Source organism: Podarcis gaigeae (genome assembly GCF_964106915.1).
Source record: "Podarcis gaigeae genome assembly, chromosome: 11".
Taxonomy (NCBI): domain Eukaryota; kingdom Metazoa; phylum Chordata; class Lepidosauria; order Squamata; family Lacertidae; genus Podarcis; species Podarcis gaigeae.
Window position 1 is genome coordinate 57,990,542 of NC_139687.1, and position 21,084 is coordinate 58,011,625.

General features: G+C 42.8%; 1 protein-coding gene and 1 long non-coding RNA gene across 2 annotated transcripts in view; one reads left to right on the plus strand and one right to left on the minus strand.

Moving 5' to 3' along the window:
* Positions 1 to 21,084, plus strand: part of RIT2 (Ras like without CAAX 2) — a 268,111-nt gene that overhangs the window by 188,986 nt on the left and 58,041 nt on the right. The gene's annotated exons all lie outside the window — the stretch shown is intronic.
* Positions 16,908 to 17,297, minus strand: LOC310827282. The gene is made up of 2 exons (XR_014556274.1): positions 17,167 to 17,297; positions 16,908 to 17,117 (listed from the first exon to the last, which is right to left on the minus strand). It is a non-coding gene; the product is annotated as an uncharacterized lncRNA (long non-coding RNA).

Sequence of the window (21,084 nt, forward strand, 5' to 3'; positions counted from 1 at the left end):
ATGTGATTGTGCAATCACATCAGAAATCCCCTTTGTTCTCTGATTTCATTACTTTGCATACGAACCGGATCACAACCTGTAAGAAAAACACATGCAAACTATCAAAAAGCCCTGTAGTAGACTGTGTTCATGCCGTATTTTCTGAACAAAATCCAAACTAAAAGAGTGATGGATGGGTAATGCAATGGTGCCACTCTGGAGGAAAAGATCAAGAAATTTGGATGCCGGATTAGAGAGAGCAAAGATGTTTCTGTGCTTAATACTTTCAATTGTATAGTTGCCAGGTTGTCATTGTTTTATTTTATTTTATTTTGTTTTGTTTTGTTGCCTGCTGCCATATGTCATCAACCTTATTCTGCTAGCTATTGATGTGGCATTTCTGTAAACTCATAAACAGTGAGGCCAGAGTCACATATGCAAATGTGAATCCTGACCACAAAACTGGCAAGAACCGGTGGAGAGAGAACCTAACGGCTGAAAAACTGCTCCATATAAGGTACAAGAAGGATTCTGATAGGTACAGTGAAAAAGATGGATTGAGTAAAGTTGCATTTCAAGGACTGTGGTTGGATGAAGAGATACTGAGATGGTGATGGGGCAGAAAGTAATTGGGTTAGAGGGTGAACAGCAAAGATGATGTAGAAAACCACCCTGAGGTTTTTACAAGCAAGCAATAAAATAAATAATATATTTCCTATATAGCTTGTGTGCTAATGGAAAGCTCTGGCAGACTCCTAGGGCTCTGTCCTGTAATGAATTCCTGAATAAAGTCTGACTGGCTGGGACTTTGGTTTGAATCTCCATACTTGAACCCCCAAGAGAAATTTATCCCACACTATAAAGTCTTTGGAAAAACTACCCTTTCTTCTTCCACAGAAAATCTTAAAGGTAAAGGTAAAGGTACCCCTGCCCGTACGGGCCAGTCTTGACAGACTCTGGGGTTGTGCACCCATCTCACTTAAGAGGCCAGGGGCCAGCGCTGTACGGAGACACTTCCAGGTCACGTGGCCAGCGTGACATCGCTGCTCTGGCGAGCCAGAGCTGCACACGGAAACGCCGTTTACCTTCCCGCTAGTAAGCGGTCCCTATTTATCTACTTGCACCCGGGGGTGCTTTCGAACTGCTAGGTTGGCAGGCGTTGGGACCGAGCAACGGGAGCGCACCCCGCCGCGGGGATTCGAACCGCCGACCTTTCGATCGGCAAGCCCTAGGCACTGAGGCTTTTACCCACAGTGCCACCCGCGTCCCTCACAGAAAATCTTACTTTTGTCAAAGATCAAGAAGGGACCCTCAATATTTTAATTTGTGAGGCATGTGTACAAGCATCGTCCTGGTTTCTGAATGGAGAAGGCAGGCAGATGTGAGACATCTGGTTCACACACAAAAAAAGGACACAATGTCTGAATGTTCAGGGGATGTGAAAGCTTGTGGTTAACTCAGTTTCAATTCACACATTAGTCCAAGATGTGCAGCTCACATCAGTTCACCGGATAATTCACAAAGATCAAATTCCTCAGGTATCTGTATGCATGACACTTCTGTTGCCTCCTTCAATAGTTTTATGATAACACAATCCAGTTTTCTCTGGAAAGCTTTAACACTGATAGGGCTGTATCCAACTAAGTGCTACTCAGGGTATACCTACTTAAATGAATGAATCTAAGACAGCCAACTCCAATAATTTTGATGGAACTACTCTGAGTACAATTAATTTTTGGCACAACTGAAAGCTCCCCATACCATTATTTACCCATAGCCTCGTAGTCCATATCCTTCCTTTAGGTGAAGGCATTTCAAAGCTACCTCAAGCCCTGCTGTCCTCCCCCATCTAGAGGACAATCTACCATCGATTGCCCTGACTGATGGATTCCAGGAGAGGAATAGCAAGCAAAAACCATCCTAGCAGGTGCAACTGGTCTCCCTACACCCCAGGCAATCTGCCATTGTCCTTATTGTGGAATGGATTTCAGAAGAGGACAGGCAGGCAGGTGAAAACCACATCAGGGTCTTAATGGGACTTTTCTCCTACACTGTGACATCACCACCCTTGGCAATCTGCCATGAACAGCTCTGTGTGATGGATCCAGGTGAGTTTTTAATACGTTAAAAGAATATGTTACATTTTTAAAATGTGTCATTTGGTTGTAAGCTGCTCCAGGAGGATTTATATCCTAAAAGGTGGCTTAAAAGGAGCCAGTGTGGTGTAGTGGTTAAGAGCAGTAGACTGGGAAACCGGGTTCACATCTCCGCTCCTCCACATGCAGCTGCTGAGTGACCTTGGGTCAGTCACACTTATCTGAAGTCTCTCAGTCTCACCTCACAGAGTGTTTGTTGTGGGGGAGGAAGGGAAAGGAGAATGTTATCCTCTTTGAGACTCCTTCAGGTAGTGATAAAGTGGGACATCAAATCCAAACTCTTCTTATATAAACAACTGCAGCAAAATTAATCAGGCCCTGTGGTTAGAAAAAGCAAACGACTAATTGGGGGTGGGGGGGGATGTATACAAAGTGACTTAATGCAAATATTTTGCAGAAATTTGCACAGGCTACAGAAATCACTCTTACTATGTACAGAATTTGACTAACCTTGGTATGGAAGCCTGATTTTCTTTTTATGCTGTAACACAGATAATGCAGTTCATTATATGCACGGTATTTGAATTATACTCTTGTCTTGCAGTTGGCTTATTTCTTTCACCATGTGCAGTTTATTCTGCCTGCACTTTGCTCCTTCTTTGGGGTTCTTTTTTTGGCTGAAAAATCTCCCTGGAGCCCTGTGGGATATCTGCATGGCACAGTGATTTGCATCGAAGATGGGGATAGTCTTGTAACTGCTGCGAAAGCCACCCCAGAGGCCCTCTCCTGGCCTTCCATCCTGATTTATCGTTTCCCCGGCGCTGCTGGATTCCGCCTCCCTCCCTTAACCAAATGTTCCAATTTTGCTACAACTGCTCTGAATTACGAGGTTGTTTTCATGATCGGAACGAATGTCCACTTGAGAGCCCCCAGCTCCTGTGGCGACTTGAATCTCTCCCTCAAGAGGTAATAAAGATCAGAGCCTCTGACGCAGCTGTCTTGCCAACTGTATGTCTTCTGTCATTAGACAATTAATGTGACAATGAAAATTTCCCAGCCCAGCACTTTGTCATGCATCAATATTTCTCCTGCCCCACGGTAGGGCTTGGAGACTCACAACGGTTTCAACAGCTTACAAGAACCAATGTAAAAAGCGTGTTATTGATCACTTCTGGAGGAAGAGAAGGCGGGGAATAAGGAGTTGTGGAAAGCAAAATCCACTGACTCCTTGCAGGGAACGCCACTCCATAAAGGACATTGGTCAGTGGCTGGGTGGTTATAAGAGTCCTTGGCAACTCAATAACAGTGTTGTTGAGTTTTTTTGCTGGCGGATTCTGGAGCATAACATTGACACTATGATGGTGCATTTCTGGTGGCTTTATACTGCAATGTCCACACATAGTTCAAGGTTATTAGCTGCTATGTGATGCTTCACAAATGTTTTGATATTTTGGCCATCTTGCATTATAGTGCAGCAAAACGAGGACACACACAGCTGGAACATTTGCAATACAAAAATCACAAGGTTTCAGCAGGAATTTAAGGGACATGCTCCAAAGGTTTTTGCAGATGTGAACACTATCAAAGGTGGGATTATGGATCCCCACCATGAGGACATCGTGAGGATATATATTAGCAGACAAGTGATTGTGGGGAAAGAATTAAACATCCCCTCTACCAATGAATCCTATTCAATTCCTACTGAAGGGTCATAGCTCAAAAGGAAAGCTCAAGCTTTGCATTCAGAAGGTCCCAGGTTTAGTCCCCAGCATTTCTGGGTAGGACAGGTCGGATTTGTTGATGGATCTCAACCAAAACTCTCTGGTACCAGCTGCTTAGTCCGTGTAGTCCAGGATGACGACTCAGGAACATAACGTGCTGAACAGTAATTTGATTTGTATTTGCTTTTATTATACACAGAGTATAGCACAGCTTTGTACAAGTTACTACATACACAAACTTGATTCAAACTCTACACACCAACCTCTGAACTCCAACACCAAATTACTGTGTCATGCTACTTATAAGGGGAAACTTTTAGCCAATCACACCTGTTGCTAGGCTTCCCTATCTCCAAGCAGACTTTCTCATGTACTCTTGCTTAACTTGGCTTCTTGCCAACTCACTAATTGTCCACTTCAAAGCTGCAGTTTCTCACAAACCTCAACAGGATCGAGGAAGAGACCCCCTTTTAAACTGTGGAGAGCCACTGTCCTTCACTCTTAACAATACTAAGTTAGATAGTTCAGTGGTCTATCTCAGCATAAGGGAGCTTCCTATGCACCTAGTAACTCTGTTTGGGCATCTTCTCCCTGCACATTCTCCAGAACATGAGGAGCATGAGAGTGGGCTTGTGACCTTCTCCCCTCCATCCCATTCCTGATGGCCTGACTGTCAAGAGCTGGACTGAGGAGGAATGGTGAGAGGGCCCCCCACCCACCTTTGCAGGAAGAGGAGGACAATATAGATGGTTTGAACAAACCAACAGTGGTTTGAAGATGGGCATAGTTCAGAGGCTGATGAGGGTAAGAGCTGGGATATCGTGGAGGAGCAATAGGAAGGAGAAGCACTGGGGGAGAGTAAGCTGGAAGACTCAGTGTCTTTGGAAAGCGTTCCTAAGCCCCCCTCTCCCAGAACTAGATGAGCACTCAGGATGATAGAACAGAAATCTCAGAGATAGAAAGCACTGACTAGGAGTGACGTAGATTAAGAGGGACTGAAGTGGGGGGGGGAGAGACTTTACTTGCAGCGCCATCATTAATAGAGACAGTGTTCCTTTGTCTGAATAAATTAAAGGTAAAGGTAAAGGGACCCTTGACCATTAGGTCAAGTCGTGGCCGATTCTGGGGTTGCGATGCTCGTCTCGCTTTATTGGCTGAGGGAGCCGGCGTACAGCTTCCAGGTCATGTGGCCAGCATGACTAAGCCACTTCTGGTGAACCAGAGCAGCACACGGAAACGCCGTTTACCTTCCCGCCGGAGCAGTACCTATTTATCTACTTGCACTTTGACATGCTTTTGAACTGCTAGGTTGGCAGGAGCTGGGACTGAACAACGGGAGCTCACCCTGTCTTGGGGATTTGTTTTTTTTTTATAATATTTTTTATTAGTTTTATGAAATACAGAAAAAAGAATAAAGAGCATATTATAAGAGTAGAGAAAGAAAGTTACAAATTTTCTTGTTCTTTTTTCCAAATCTACTGGACTTCCCCGCGTCCTCCCAACCCTGCATTCTCTGTGATACATAACATCAGCAATTTGTTAACTTGTTTCAATACTTGTTGTATCCTTCATTTTATCATGTTACCCAATTTCAAATATATTATAACCCAAATCATGTACGTTTTCATTTCAACACAATAAAGTTGTTTCATTATTCTATCTCTGACTTCTTGTACCTTAATTTCCATTTCTTTAGTTTAACATTACTGAAGCTAGAATTTCCTAAAAGGTGCGTTTTTTAACATTCATACAACTTATAATGTTTTTCCAGATAGTCCTTAAATTTTTTCCAGTCCTCCTCGATTGTTTCTTCTCCCAAGTCTCGGATTCTGCCAGTCATTTCGGCCAGTTCCATGTAGTCCATCAACTGCGTTTGCCATTCCTCCAGTGTGGGTAAATCTTGTGACTTCCAATATTTTGCAATCAGGATCCTTGCTGCTGTGGTGGCGTACATAAAAAAAGTTCTATCCTTCTTAAACACCCTCTGGTCCACCATGCCCAAGAGGAAGGCCTCTGGTTTCTTAGGTAAGGTAAATCTAAGTACCTTTTTTAGTTCATTATGAATCATTTCCCAAAAGGCCTTCACCTTCGGGCAGGTCCACCAGAGGTGAAAGAATGTCCCTTCCGCCTCCTTACACTTCCAACATTTATTATCAGACAGGTGGTATATCTTAGCAAGTTTGACTGGGGTCATGTACCACCGGTATATCATTTTCATAATGTTTTCCTTCAAGGCACTACATGCCGTAAATTTCATTCCGGTGTTCCATAACCTTTCCCAGTCTTCAAACATAATGTTATGCCCCAAGTCCTGCGCCCACTTTATCATGGCGGATTTGACTGTCTCATCCTGAGTATTCCATTTAAGCAGCAGGTTATACATTCTCGAAAGTAGTTTACTTTTTGGTTCTAACAATTCTGTCTCTAGTTTCGATTTTTCCACCTGGAATCCAACCGTCTTATCTACTTTAAAGACCTCTTGAATTTGTGCATAATGCAACCAATCTCGCACCTTGTTTTTTAGTTTTTCCAAACTCTGCAACCTCCAATTGTCTCCAATCTTTTCAATAATTTCCCCATATTTAGGCCAATTGGCTTCCATATTAGGTCTCTTACGTGCCTTGGCCTCCACCGGTGAGAGCCACCTCGGAGTCTTACTCTCCAATAAGTCTTTATATTTTGTCCAGACCATTAAAATTGCTCTCCTGACAATGTGGTTTTTAAACAGTTTGTGCACTTTAACCTTGTCATACCACAAATATGCATGCCACCCAAAAGCATTGTCAAACCCTTCCAGATCTAGGACATCAGTGTTTTCCAGTAAGATCCAATCTTTCAACCAGCAGAAGGCTGCGGATTCATAATATAACCTCAAGTCTGGCAGGGCAAATCCCCCTCTTTCTTTCGCATCAGTTAATATCTTAACCTTTATTCGGGGCTTTTTGCCCTGCCAAACAAACTTAGAGATATCCTTCTGCCACCTTCCAAAACATTCCACCTTGTCCACGATCTGTAGGGTCTGAAACAAAAATAACATTTTTGGCAATACGTTCATCTTTATAACTGCTATTCGGCCCAACAAGGAAAGTTTCAATCTTGACCACGTTTCCAAATCTCTTTTGATTTCTGACCAACATTTCTCGTAGTTGTCTTTAAACAGATTCAAATTTTTGGAGGTCAGATACACCCCTAGGAATTTTACTTTTTTAACCACATTTAATTCTGTTTCTTTCACGAACTCATCTGTTTCTGTAGTTGTCAAATTTTTTGCTAGAACCTTAGTTTTTTGCTTGTTCAACTTAAATCCCGCCACCCGACCAAAATCCGAAATTAATTCTAACACTCTTTTAGTACTAGAGACAGGCTCCTGCAATGTTAATACCAGGTCATCTGCAAATGCTTTCAATTTATATTGTTTCACTCCGACCTCAATTCCCTGTACCAACCGGTCCTTTCTAATCATGTTCAATAGCACCTCCAGAACTGAAATAAACAATAGGGGGGAAAGGGGGCACCCCTGCCGTGTCCCTTTTTCAATTTTAAACTCCTCTGTCACCACATTGTTTACTATCAATTTCGCTTTTTGTTCTGAATATATTGCTTCTATTCCATTTTCAAACCCCCGCCCCACTCCCATCCCTTCCAAATTTTTCTTCATAAACATCCAGGAAATGTTGTCAAAGGCTTTCTCCGCATCAATAAAGATTAGCACCGCTCTAGTGTTAAGCTTTGTTTGTAAAAGTTCCAAAATATCAATAATGTTTCTTGTGTTGCCAAACAAATGCCTACCAGGGAGAAAGCCAGCCTGGTCCTTATGGATCACTTCATTAAGCACTTTTTTAAACCTACTTGCCAAAATGTCTGCAAAAATTTTGTAATCCACATTTAGGAGTGAGATGGGGCGGTAGTTCTTGAGCTGGGTCTTTTCAGTTTCTAGTTTGGGTATCAATGTGGTGAAAGCTTCTTTCCACGTTTCCGGTGCCTTCCTCCCCTCCATAATCTGGTTACAAACCTCCAACAAAGGTTGTATCAAATAGTCCTTCAGAACCTTATAGTATTTGGAGGTAAGTCCATCAGGGCCTGGAGATTTGCCTAATTGGAGGTTCTGAATGGCGCTTTCAATTTCTTGCTGTGTGATATTACTATTCAGGATTGTTCTCATTTCCTGAGGTATTTTCTGTAATCCATTGGTTTTAAGAAATTGGTCCACCTCCGAATCTTTCTGTGGCCCTTGTGAATAAAGTTCTTTGAAATATCTCTGGAAGCACTTTCTAATTTCCTCGGGTTTCTGAACCATTCTCCCTTCAATCTCTAGATTTGTAACTGTATTAAGTTTTTGTCTTTTTTTCAACTGCCATGCTAGCAGTTTCCCACACTTATTTGCTGATCTTTGTTTCATTTGTTTAATTCTCCATTCCACCTCTTGATTTATCAGTTTCAAATATTGTGCTTGGAAAAATTTCACTTCTCTCAGCACTTCCTTCGACTTGGGCCTAGATCTTAGTTTTTTTTCTCCATCTCTTATTTTTTCCAATATCTTCTCCTTCTTTTCATTCCAGAGCTTTTTCTTGTTCGTGTTTTGTTGTATTAGAAACCCTCTCATAACTGCTTTACTTGCGTCCCAGATTATTCTTTTTTCCACAGTAGTATTTAAATTTATCTCAAAATAATCCTTTAAAGTTTTTTGGGCCTTCTTAACAATCTTCTCGTCCCTTAATAAGGTGTCATTCATTTTCCATCTGAAGGATCCGGTTGTATTTAATCTCAATTCCATTTTCAAAGCATTATGGTCGGAGCAGGTTTTTGGGCAGATTTCCACCTTTCTAGTCTTGGGTGCCAGTCCTCTAGTTATCCATATTTGGTCGATTCGTGTCCATGTCAGATGAGCTTCAGAAAAGAAAATCCCTTCTTTTCCTAGGGGGTTCTTAACCCTCCATATGTCAATTAAGTCCACATTGTCAGTCATTTCAAAAAAAGTTTTAGGTAGTCTGCCATCTTTCGTTATGTTAGCACTTTGCGACTTATCCATATTTACAGACACAACCCCATTCATATCACCCATCATAATGATGTTGTTGTAGTCTAGGTAATCCAGCATAATCTCATGCAGCTTCCTGAAAAATTCCGATTTTCCTTCATTTGGGGCGTATATTCCTAATATCAGAAATTTTTCTCCTTGTGTCTGAATTTCAATCGCCAAAATTCTGCCATGTTCATCTTTAAATAAGAATTTCGGTGATAGGCTCTCCTTTGCATATATCACCACTCCTCTTTTCTTCACTTTGTCCGAAGAGATAAATTCTTGGCCTAGTCTTTTATTAATTAGCACTTTTCTGTGGAGCCTTGTCACATGCGTTTCTTGCAGGCAAATAATGTCCAATTGTTCTTTTTTCAAAATATGAAATACTTTTCTTCTTTTTTCCGGAGAGTTTCCGCCATTTATATTCCAACTAAGAAGCTGCAGCGACATCCTGGTCTAATTGGTGGGTCTACAGTGGGGTGTCTAGGTTTCCCTCCGATCCCGGAGGTGGTAATGCTGGTCCAGATCCAGACGGTGTAGGCTTTGGAGATGGTCCCGGAGGTGGTGGAGGCCAAGAAGCTGCAGCTCCTTTCTGGAGGTCCTCCTCGTGGTCATGTAGGAACTTCTGTTGGTCCTCCGGTGTTTTAATTCTTACTTTCCTTCCTTTGTAGGTAAATGATAGTCCTTGCGGAAACTCCCACCTATAAGGGATTGTGTTGTATCTCAACAGTTTGGTCAAATCTGTATAAGTGGTCCTAAGATCCAAAAGGTGTTTAGGTATATCTCTGTAAATTTCAGCCTTTTTACCTTCTATCTCCAAAGATTTTTTGAAATGTAGGCCTAGTATCTTATCTCTTTCCTCTCTCGATCTCAGAATAACCAAACAGTCTCTGGACTTGTCCTTCTTTATCAGTTTTCCCAGTCTAAAGGCAGTCACAATTTTAAAGTCCTTATCTTCCTCAATCCCCCAGAATTTGGAGAACAAACGTGTTAAAAATCCCTGTAGATTTCCTTCCTCCAGTTCTGGGATAGCCCTTAATCTGAGATTATTTTCCTTACTTTTCAATTCAACCAATGACAGGTAGGCTTGTTGTTCCCCTACCTGTCTTTTCAGAGGCCTTACTTCCCCCCTAATCTCATCAACCTTTTTGTTCGCCTGTTCTGCTTTTTGACTAGCTTCCACAGCAAGTTTATAATTTTCAGTCGTTGCCCCTTGCAATTTTTCAATTGCCTGAGTATGATGAGAAACTTGCTCGGATAATTTACTAATAGAGGATGTAGCTTGGTCAATTTTTGATGATTGATTGTCCACTTTTTGGTTTAAAATTGCCAGTTGTTCCAAGATTTGTTTCAGGACTATTTCAGATCCTCCAGTTGCCATATCTTCTGCAGCAGGCTCTTCAATTTCCACCTCCTGTGCTGTCAGCACAGTTGGGACGGATGATCTTCGTTGATGAGATAGGGTTGTTTGAACAAGTTTCTTCTGGTTTCTTTTCTTTTTCTTTAGCTTTAGCTGCTCTTGTTCTCCCTGTGCCACTCATTCCACACCTGCCTCTGTTCAAGGTCAAATTTTCTTTTGTTTCATAAGTTAGACAAGTCCAGAGTGTAAACAATTTAGCCACAGAGAATCACAATAAAGTACAGTTCCCAGGCCTCTATGTCTCCACAATCCTCTAGGTGGGGGTATTTCAAAGTTTCAAGGAAGGAGAGAACTCTTGTCCGCCATTGAAGTTCTTATATTCCCTATGTTAAGTCTTTAGTAGTTCCAGAGCACAAAAGGAAGTTTCCCCAGGCTTTCTTTTTCTTTAAGAAAGGCCACAAGGTGTCAAGAAAGGTCCCAGCAACAATGTTTAAACGTTAGTGTCTCAGTCTATGTATCAGTTTAAACTCCAATAACAGTATCAGCAGTTTGACAGTTCTCTTTTGCACACTGACAGCCCGATAGCTGGGTTGTCCCTTTTAACTCCACATAGCTCAAAATTAGGAAGAAGGTCCCAAAAATAAGATCCATGAATTTTACAAAGATTTCCTGCTTGTCTTTTCACTACAAAGTCTGTCAAATACACCCTCGTTTTACTTTTACAGTCCCTTTTAAGCGCTTCAGCGCTCTTCTGAGCAGTTGCTTTAATCTGGTTAGCAGGATCGGGAGACGGACTTCCTGTTACTCGCCTCCCGTTTTCAGCCGAATTTCAACCAAATTCCCAAGTTTTTCCGATGTTTAACTCCCCTTACTCACGGGTATGTAGCAGCCAATTTTGATGTTTTCAAGAAGAAAGGTCGGCGCTCATCAGCAGCAGCAGCGCGGCTTTGCGTCCCTGTCTTGGGGATTTGAACCACCGACCTTCTGATTGGCTGAATAAATTATGTGGTAATAACTCTTTTTGGTCATCTGCCTTTTGACTGTCACTGGGGGAGGGATCGTAATTCCCTGAAGGCTTGATATCACCTTGACCCTGACCCTCCCAGCCCTTCACACACAGATACCCTGGAGAACCACCACCAGTCAGGGTAGACAATAGTAAGCTAGGCAGATCTGATCCAGCAGAGAAGGCAGTTTCATATTTTCAGAGCGCCACCCCTTCAGGACTATTCTGAAATGGAAAGCAAACCACTGGGAGATGCTTTGCGAACATCAAGCATCTTGTCGTTTCTGAAGTTTGAGGGAGAGGTTTGCATGGGAAGCTGGCACAGCTCTTAATCTTGCACAGCACGGCTCTAAACCCTCATTTGCTTGCCCTCCAAATCTAGGCGATGGCACGGATGTGGCCTGCTGAGGACTGGTAATGGCATTTCACACATACGTCTCACACACAGGAGGACTCCGACTAGGCCTGCAAATGCCATATTCGGAACATCTCGCTGCTGGCGGCTCCGCCACACAGCATTCACGGGCCGGATGCTAATGCAAAATGCAAAAAAGCTGGCTGGCTCCTTCGGTATTTTGCTAATAAGGTGCTTTCCATGCAGGTGCATTTGGAAGAGACCCAACTGTATGAGGAAAATACAGCAGGGGGATTTCTTGAAGGAGGCAGATGTGTGGTGAAGAAGCTTGAAGAGCTCTTTGGCCCATACGAAAAATGATTGGATTGTCTGGGAAAATGCCAGTTTTTTTCCTTTTTTATTCCTGCCATTTGGTGTTTGGTGGTGGTGGTCTCTCTCTCTCTCTCTCTCTCTCTCTCTCTCTCTCTCTCTTCTTTCTCTCTTTCTCTCCCTGTGTGTGTTCTAATTAGTTTCAGATCTGTTTCAGAAGGAAGGAAGCGATTGGAAAAGCCTATAACAGTCCATTGGTTTCAGAAACCTTACAAGAAACTAGCTTTCCTTAATAAGAGAAAATAAGTGATACATCCACACCCAGACAAACACAATATATTTCTGGTTCAGTATCTCCTTTTTGGGGGGGGGGACGCGGGTGGCGCTGCGGGTTAAAGCCTCAGCGCCTAGGGCTTGCCGATCGAAAGGTCGGTGGTTCAAATCCCCGCTGCGGGGTGCGCTCCCGTTGCTCGGTCCCAGCGCCTGCCAACCTAGCAGTTCGAAAGCACCCCCGGGTGCAAGTAGATAAATAGGGAACGCTTACCAGCGGGAAGGTAAACGGCGTTTCCGTGTGCGGCTCTGGCTCACCAGAGCAGCGATGTCACGCTGGCCACGTGACCCGGAAGTGTCTCCGGACAGCGCTGGCCCCTGGCCTCTTGAGTGAGATGGGCGCACAACCCCAGAGTCTGTCAAGACTGGCCCGTACGGGCAGGGGTACCTTTACCTTTACCTATCTCCTTTTTTAAAAAAAAACAGCTTTAATACCTCACTGGGCTGCACACAAAGATGAATGCAGAATAGAACACAATCAACTGATTTATTTATTTTTAAAAAATGCATTTAGTGGCCTTTTCACATATAATAAACGTAATTCAGAATACAATAAACAACAACAATAGCAGCTAGTCTGTCATTGTTTGGAGAAAGGTGGAGAAGCAGCTTAAAATTGAAACCACTCCTCAGAACCACATTATAACACATATAATCCAGTAGGTCTTTCCTGATGTTTGCTTCCTTGGGTCTGGGGACGTTGACTTGATGGATCGTTCCGTCTCATATGCATACCCTCCAACATGTCCAAGCCAAAAACTGGAATGCATGTCTTCCGGGGCCATGGTCCCGTGCGAGTCATGTGACCTGCAGGAGATTGCAGTCTCTCCCCCACCTCCAAGCACGTTTTTTAGGGTTTTATAGCAGTGTGAGATCGTGCAAGATTGTGGTGACTAAAATGCTCACTGTGCTATTGCTTTACAAATTGGGATGCCCCAGTTTTCAGTTGAAGGGTATGCATATGGGAGATGAATGGATGCCAGGTGTTGCAAAAGGATAAAGGACCCATCTTGCCTTTGGCCATCCTGAACCTGGCAGGTCAATTTCTCAACGAGAGCAATGGACCACACCTGTCTGGGACTGGTCTGGACCTGAAGATTGGGGAATGCAGTCGCAGGTAGATCAGCTTCTCTCAGAAGAGGAGGGGGAATATTCACACACACCCTGCCTCCAGCGTTTTCAGAAGCAGAGAGAGAGCCAGATACCGACATAGAAGCTGAATAGCTTAGGGAGGAGTTACCTAGCTATGAGATAAGGACAGGGGAACCAGAAGGGAGGGAACAGCTAGAAGAGACATCAGTTGAGAGTGTGGGGGACCCCCCCTCCCCACGTCTCAGAGATCTGAACAAATCAGAGAACAAGGGAGGCAGAGGGAGGGAGGAACTTCCCGCTAGCACCTTTCTTGCTGCGGAAGTTGAAAGGAGGGTTTAGAGTAGGCAACTGCCCTCCTTGCGGAGAGCTGCGTATTTTGCTCGCAACATGAAGCTGTAATAAAAGGACTATAAAACTGCTCGCTAATTATTATCTGTGAAGTGACCGAAGGGAGGGGAGGACTCTGCAGCACCTGAGCGTACCATGAGTGTATTGAGCGCCAATGTTTAGATATTACTAAATGAGCAGCTGCCAGCAAAAATGTCAACATGGACTTACGAGGGAATGCATGGGAAATTAATAAAGAGAGAGGTGTCCATCCCTACACATGACTAAGACAGCAAAGCTAACACCTATTCCCAGGGAGTAAGCTGCATTGAACTGAAAATGACTAGTTTCTAAATAGACCTATTTAGGGATAGAACGTACATCATGGGTCACACATCTGCAGGGAACCTTGCAAAGCAGCCCTCTGAGCTTCCTGTGAAGTGTAAGAGGTCCGTATCATTTAAATCCTGCTTGAATGGGGGGGGGGGAATCCTGCAGTGATCATGGTGCCCAAGAAGGTAAATTCTGTCACTGCTTCCATTTCTTCCCCTTCTGTTTGACAGGAGGTGATGGGGCCAGTGGCCATGATCTTAGTTTTTTTGATGTTGAGCTTCTGACCATATTTTGCGCTCTCCTCTTTCACCCTCATTAAGAGGTTCTTTAATTCCTCCTCACTTTCTGCCATCAAGGTTGTGTCATCTGCATATCTGAGGTTGTTGATATTTCTTCCGACAATCTTAATACTGGCTTGGGATTCATCCAGTCCAGCTTTCTCATGATGTATTCTGCGTGTAAGTTGAATAAGCAGGGAGATAATATACAGCCTTGTCATACTCCTTTCCCAATTTTGAACCAATCAGTTGTTCCATACCCAGTTCTAACTGTTGCTTCTTGTCTCATATAGAGATTTCTCAGGAGACAGATAAGGTGGTCTGGCACTCCCATTTCTTTTAGAACCCCCCCCCCCAAAAAAAAAAGTTTGCTGTGGTCCATGTAGTCAAAGGCTTTTGCGTAGTCAATGAAGCAGATGTGAAGTTTGACATGGCACCTCCAAATTGCAGATGGTTACAATTAACCCTTTCTTCCTTCTGCGTTGGTAAAACCAGTGCTTTTTTCCTTCTTTGTTAAGGAAAAAAGGGTGCTGGTATTCACCATGAAGTTGTTACAGCAAGTGCCACACTTTTAATATTTGGGGGGGGAGGTGCCAGTAATGCATACCATTGAGTACCCCCAGAAAAAAAGCACTGGGTATAACAGGGTGCTGGCAAATATCCTTCTTGCAGCAAGGTGAATTAAAACGTATTGCCCACTCTTTCAGGATTACTGAAAATAACAAAAATGACAAAGTCACTTTCTTTGGTTACCCCTAGAGGCATGGCCATCTAGTTAAATAAAGCACTCTTTGTGGTTGGTTTCCTCCTACAACTGTGCTGCTTTCCTCACTCAGTAGAGCATGACAAACAGGAAATCAAGACTAGGGGCATTCGTGACATGGCGCTCCAGTATAACCAGCCGTCTGGGAGTCTAAGTGAGGAAACGAAGACAGCTCAATATAGCAAAGATCACCTGTGATTTGACTCAAATGTAAATGCTAGACCGCCTACCAGAAATCCATTAATTCAGCTTGACAAATTGCTGGGCTATCCCTTGTGATCCAACGCTTAACTAAGAAAACATTTTGTGAACCGTTTGTCAGCCTCTACAGCATGGTGGTCTCTGTTAGACAGTGGGGTAATTAATCCTACAACTCACTTGTCTTTTATTTATATTGAAGTATGGATGTGAGTGTACGTGTGTGGAGTTATTTTTACAATATTCAAAGCAGAACTTCCAGGAATGCGGGCATAAATAAATAAAACCACATTTGGCTCACCTAAATTCTAGGTTGTCCCCCAAACACAGAATTTGGCAACCCGACAATTGGAGAGGTCGTATTCTTACTTTCAAGGTAGAATAGAATAGATAGTTTATTACGGCCATAGGCCCATATTCAATACATCATACAGCAAAACAGGGATAACAAAATAAAATTAATAAATTAAAATACATTGTGCTCGCTTCGGCAGCACATATACTAAAATTGGAATGATACTTTCAAGGTAACTTTTACATGAGAACTGTAAGCCTTCCACTTACAGAAGGAAGTCTTCGGATCAAAACTAATGTTCATGCCGTACATTATTGCAGGTTGTCACATATTGCCATCAGTGTACAAGGTGTTTACAGAGAAAATAAGTAAATATTAGGTCCCTGCCCCAAGCAGCTTACGGTGTAAATTTAATTCAACCAGTGGAGCAGAGGAGAGAGGAAAATAAGAGGCAATATGCCTCAGAATGCCTGTTGCTGCAATCTTGTGAGGGCAGAAGGCTGCTGTGCTCATGAATCCCCCTGAACTCCCCCAGTAGTGATGAGAGATGTTGGTTCACCCATTGCAAAGCTTAGCAAGGACCCTGTTTCAGTGTTTTCTATGGCTCTCTTGCTCGCCTGAGATGAACAGAGTGGATTTGGGATTATTCTGGCCTCAGATGAAGTGTAGCAATGCATTTTAATATCTTCAGTCTTTCCTCTAAGACACCTACCCACGCATTACTCACTGGAACCGCTGGATAATCACCCGAGGAAATTTCTTTATAGGACAGTAGCTTTCCCATGTTAATCTTCTGGCGTCTCTAAGATGTTATGTGCGATAGATCTTGGCTGAGGCAGTAATTGACTCTCCAGATGTTATCTGCGAGAAGTCTAGGCCACTGAGACCCTGATGCGGACCTCTGAAATCCCATTTAGTAAACTGAATTTATCTCTGCTGAGAAGGAACCAGCTGTTTAATTAGGAAACTAAGATTTCAGGAGAAAATAAACCAACCAACCGGGCAACAGATTTCTTTCTTTTCCAGTGGAAGATTGTACATTGGTTGTCGAGTGCTCAGAAACCATTCCAGGGCAAAACACCTGTTTCATATCAGATGGCTGTGCTCAGCTTGTTGCAATGATCAAATGGAGGAAACTCTTTTCTGCATTGGAGCTGGGCAAAAGCAACATGGGGGCCTTTGGTTGTGAGGATCAATTCGAGTTGAAGGATGGGCCATTTCCATGAAGTTCTGTAGGAGCCATTATCGTCTAGACCTGTGGAATACAAGAGTGCTTTCATGAAAGTCATGGTGAAAGAAGCAGAGCTTTGGGGGAAATGAGGGTGTGGCAATTACACACAGGGCCCCCGGACGTTTGACGGTCTATTGACCCTGTGCCGCCACTGTGATTGCTTTTTCCGCTGCCACCACCCTGTATCGCATGGGGACACACAGAGTCCAGTCAGTTGTTAACATAAACAAATAATCAAGTTTATTTTTAAATGCAGGAACAATCTTATGGTTTCAGTTAATTTTTCTCTTGTCAGTTTCTTATTCTTAGTTCCTAACAACTCCAAACTGATTATTCCAACTATCTATCTAACTCCACCTAACAATTCCACTCACTGTCTCACAATACAACTCTACCAACCCACACCTAAACCTCCCTCTTCCTTCTTCACTCCCAAACCTCAGCTCCCAACTCCCAAACCTCAACTCCCAAACCTCAACTCCCAAACCTCAACTGACTTTCAAAACCTCCCACTCTAACTTTTATTCCCCCCTTGCATTCTCACTGGCCAATCACATCACACCTATTTTAACCCTTTCCTATGACCCATCCTAGGAGGCAAACACCACAGAGGGCCTGGAAGCAGAAGCTAGAAACTAAGGCTATGTACACATGTGTACAGTCTTTGAACTGAACAGGAGCCACTTTTTCACACTATACTTTTGTACATAGTGGTTGGCAATTGTACACAATAACATGATCTAAAGCAGCAGCTACAGTCCATGTTGTCTGCACTAAAGATGGGCAAGTTTTCAAACTAATGTCAACAACAACAACAACAACAACAACAACAACAACAACAACAAGATGATGATGATGATGATAACCGCTGGCTTGCCCCATTCACTCTGGGCGACTTTGAAGCTCAATACAGATACTGTCCAAAATTGAAATCCCCACATGAAATCTTTATTAGAAAAGAAAGGTCTTTAGCAGGAGCTGAAATGATAATAGAGATGACACCTGTCTGATATATAAGGAGGTAAAGGTAAAGGGACCCCTGACCATTAGGTCCAGTCGCGGACGACTCCGGGGTTGCAGTGCTCATCTTGCTTTACTGGCTGAGGGAGCTGGTGTACAGCTTCCAAGTCATGTGGCTAGCATGACTAAGCCGCTTCTGGCGAACCAGAGAAGTGCAGCTGCAAATAAAACATCTTAAGTGTGTCTTAAGTGCAATATACATTGACCACTAGACAGGTGTTGACCACTAGCCATGTTAGCTGGGGCTCATGGGGAGTTGGATCAATGTCATCCAAAGGGTCACAGACTTCTTGATTCTGGTCAACCTGATGTGATACAGATTCCTCCAGTTGCCAAGCTCCTATGTCACACATACAGGAGCCTGTGTCATTTGTGTGGACTTGTGTAAGCTCCTTTGAAACTTAACCCTTAAATCTGGAAATGTAAAGAGTCTGAGGGTACATTCTTTCACCTATGGTGGACGTGCCCAAAGATTAAGGCTTTCTGGGAGATGATATATAATGAACTGAAAAAGGTATTTAAATATACCTTCCTTAAGAAACCAGAGGCCTTTCTCTTGGGCATAGTCGGCCAATTGGTGTTAAAGAAAGATAGAACGTTTTTTATGTATGCGACAACAGCAGCAAGAATACTCATCGCAAAGTATTGGAAGACACAAGATTTGCCCACCTTGGAAGAATGGCAGATGCAAGTGATAGACTATATGGAGTTGGCAGAAATGACTGGCAGAATCCGAGACCTGGGAGAAGAATCGGTGGAAGAGGACTGGAAGAAGTTCAAAGACTATCTGCAGAAACACTGCAAAGTTTATGAATGTTAAACAATGTTGGATATGGAAATAATATGGCATTAGTGACATAGTTTAAAAAAGTATGCAAAAATGTAATAGAAAAGGGTGAAAGACTAAAGCTATATTATGTCGAAAGTAAATAACATTTTAAAGGTGTTTAAGTATAAGGAGGAAAGATTGGAGACATAATAGAATGAACTTAATAATTAGAAATGAGATCTGAAAGAGGGTAAGGATTTGCTGTATCTGATTGGGTAAAGAGGAACACAAAAAAGGGAGGCGTGAGGAAGTCAAGAAAGGAAGCTAATCAAGTATGATTTTAAAAGTTGGAGTTTTTACGTTTTGTATTTTGTTGGGTGGAATTTTATTTTTCTCTATTCTATTGTTCTGATTTGTTTTATATGTATTTTTGATTATGTTTTATTTCTTTTCACTTTTGTGGTAGTTATGTGTTTCTCCCTTTGAAAAAACCTAATAAATATATATTTTTTTTAAAAAATGAAACTTAACCCTTTAAATCAATGGAAGCTGGGTGTGTGCTGAGGGTTGGGTAATGTTCTCAGCCCCACCCATGTGAAAATAAATGGATGTGTGTAAGTGATATAAATATCCATACTAAATACAATAAAATGCAAATGCATGCAGACAATGGATAGATAAGCAAAGGGCTATGGATCTGAGTTGCATTGTTTGGTTACCTTGTTTGTGATGAATTGGTCTGGGAGTGGCCAGTGCTCTCGGGGTATCAATGGAGTAAAAAAAGAAATAAGCAAAAGTCTCATTTTAGCAGAAGAAAGGATATTGCCAAGACAACCAGTTTTCTCTCTGAAAATATATCAAACTCTATGCTAAAGCTGAAAAAGAAAGAAGGGCTACGTAATCCAAAATTAAAATACAAGAAATGGCACAGATTTGCCTTCCTCTGCTGGGAGATGGAGACTGTCATTAGCATGATAATTGCAGATGGAAAGAGGTACTTTAATTTGGGGAGGTCCATATCAATCTAAGATGAACATTCCTGGAAAGACTCTTATCTCTTAATGCAGCAGAAGCTTTTCATTAAGCTGCTGGTAGTTAGTTTATTAAAACTGGTGTATAGCTTTGCCTATAAACATTTAATCATGTAGCCCTGGATATGACTCAAGTCAATCTGGGAGAATGTCCAGTGACTCCTTCCAAGCTGCAACCATTGTAGGTCCTTGCTTTTAATTGCTTAGCCCTCTTTCAAGAGTGGACTGTGCATGCTGGACTGCAAAGTACCAACAGATACCTTTAGGCTCAGCTCAAGGAGAGGGCCAGCTCTGATGGTCACTTGGGGACACTTCTGGATCCAGCACTATCTCTGGAGGCATAAGTGACCTCAGTGGCCTTCCATCAGCTTTGGCCGGTGGCCCAGCTGTGACATTGTTATTCATAACAGAGGATCACAATAACTCTCCTTGATCATGATCCCGAATTCAGAGCTTTCCTTTTACGATTTGAAAAGTGAAGGAAGCAGAGTCTATAATACTCATCAGTTCCCACGCAGGTTCTACATGTGAGGTGAAAAACTGGATTGGGCTGTTTTATAATAAATAAATAAATAAATAAATAAATAAATAAATAAATAATAAATAAATAAAACCCAGGTGGTTAAGAAAGCCCAACAGAGACTCCATCTCCTCAGAGTATTGCTGAAGAACGATGTCAATCAACATTTGATGATCTCCTTCTATGGGTCAACAATAGAAAGTCTCCTTTCATACTGCATCACAGTGTGGTATGCTGGTTTGACACCAACCGATAGGAAGTGCCTACAGATGGTGGTGAATACAGCACAAGATATTATGGGCTGTCCCGTGAATCCACTGAATTAAATAGTGGAAGAACATTGCCTCAGGAGAGTGAGGAAAATTCTCAGGGATGATTCACACCCTGGCCGGCACTTTCTTGAACTCCTGCCCTCAGGCAGAAGATATAGAAGCATGATTAGTTGCACCAACAGGGTAAAGAACAGCTTCTATCTGTGGGCTGTTAGGCTGCTGAATGAAAAGATAACAACAGGGCAACTGACATTCAGGTTTGGTGGGTGTGCATCAGTAAACGAGGGGAATTAAGACTAAGAGAGTTGAGTGGGGGGTGCCCGTGTAATCTCACTGTATACAAGTTGTACAAGTGACAATAAAGTATTTCAATTCAATTTATGAAGAACGTAAGAAGATTCCTGCTGGATCAGGGTCAGTGGCCCATCTAGTCCGGCATCATGTTCTCACAATGGCCAGCCAGATTCCCCAATCTGAAGCATGTAAGCAGGACCCAAACACAAGAGCACCCTTCCATCCTGTGGCTTCCAGAAACTGGTACTCAGAAGCACTACTGCCCATAGCTGTCAAGCGTCCCTTATTTAGAATCATAGAATTATAGAGTTGGAAGAGACCACAAGGGCCATCGAGTCCAACCCCCTGCCAAGCAGGAAACACCATCAGAGCACTCCTGACATATGGTTGTCAAGCCTCTGCTTAAAGACCTCCAAAGAAGGAGACTCCACCACACTCCTTGGCAGCAAATTCCACTGTCGAACAGCTCTTACTGTCAGGAAGTT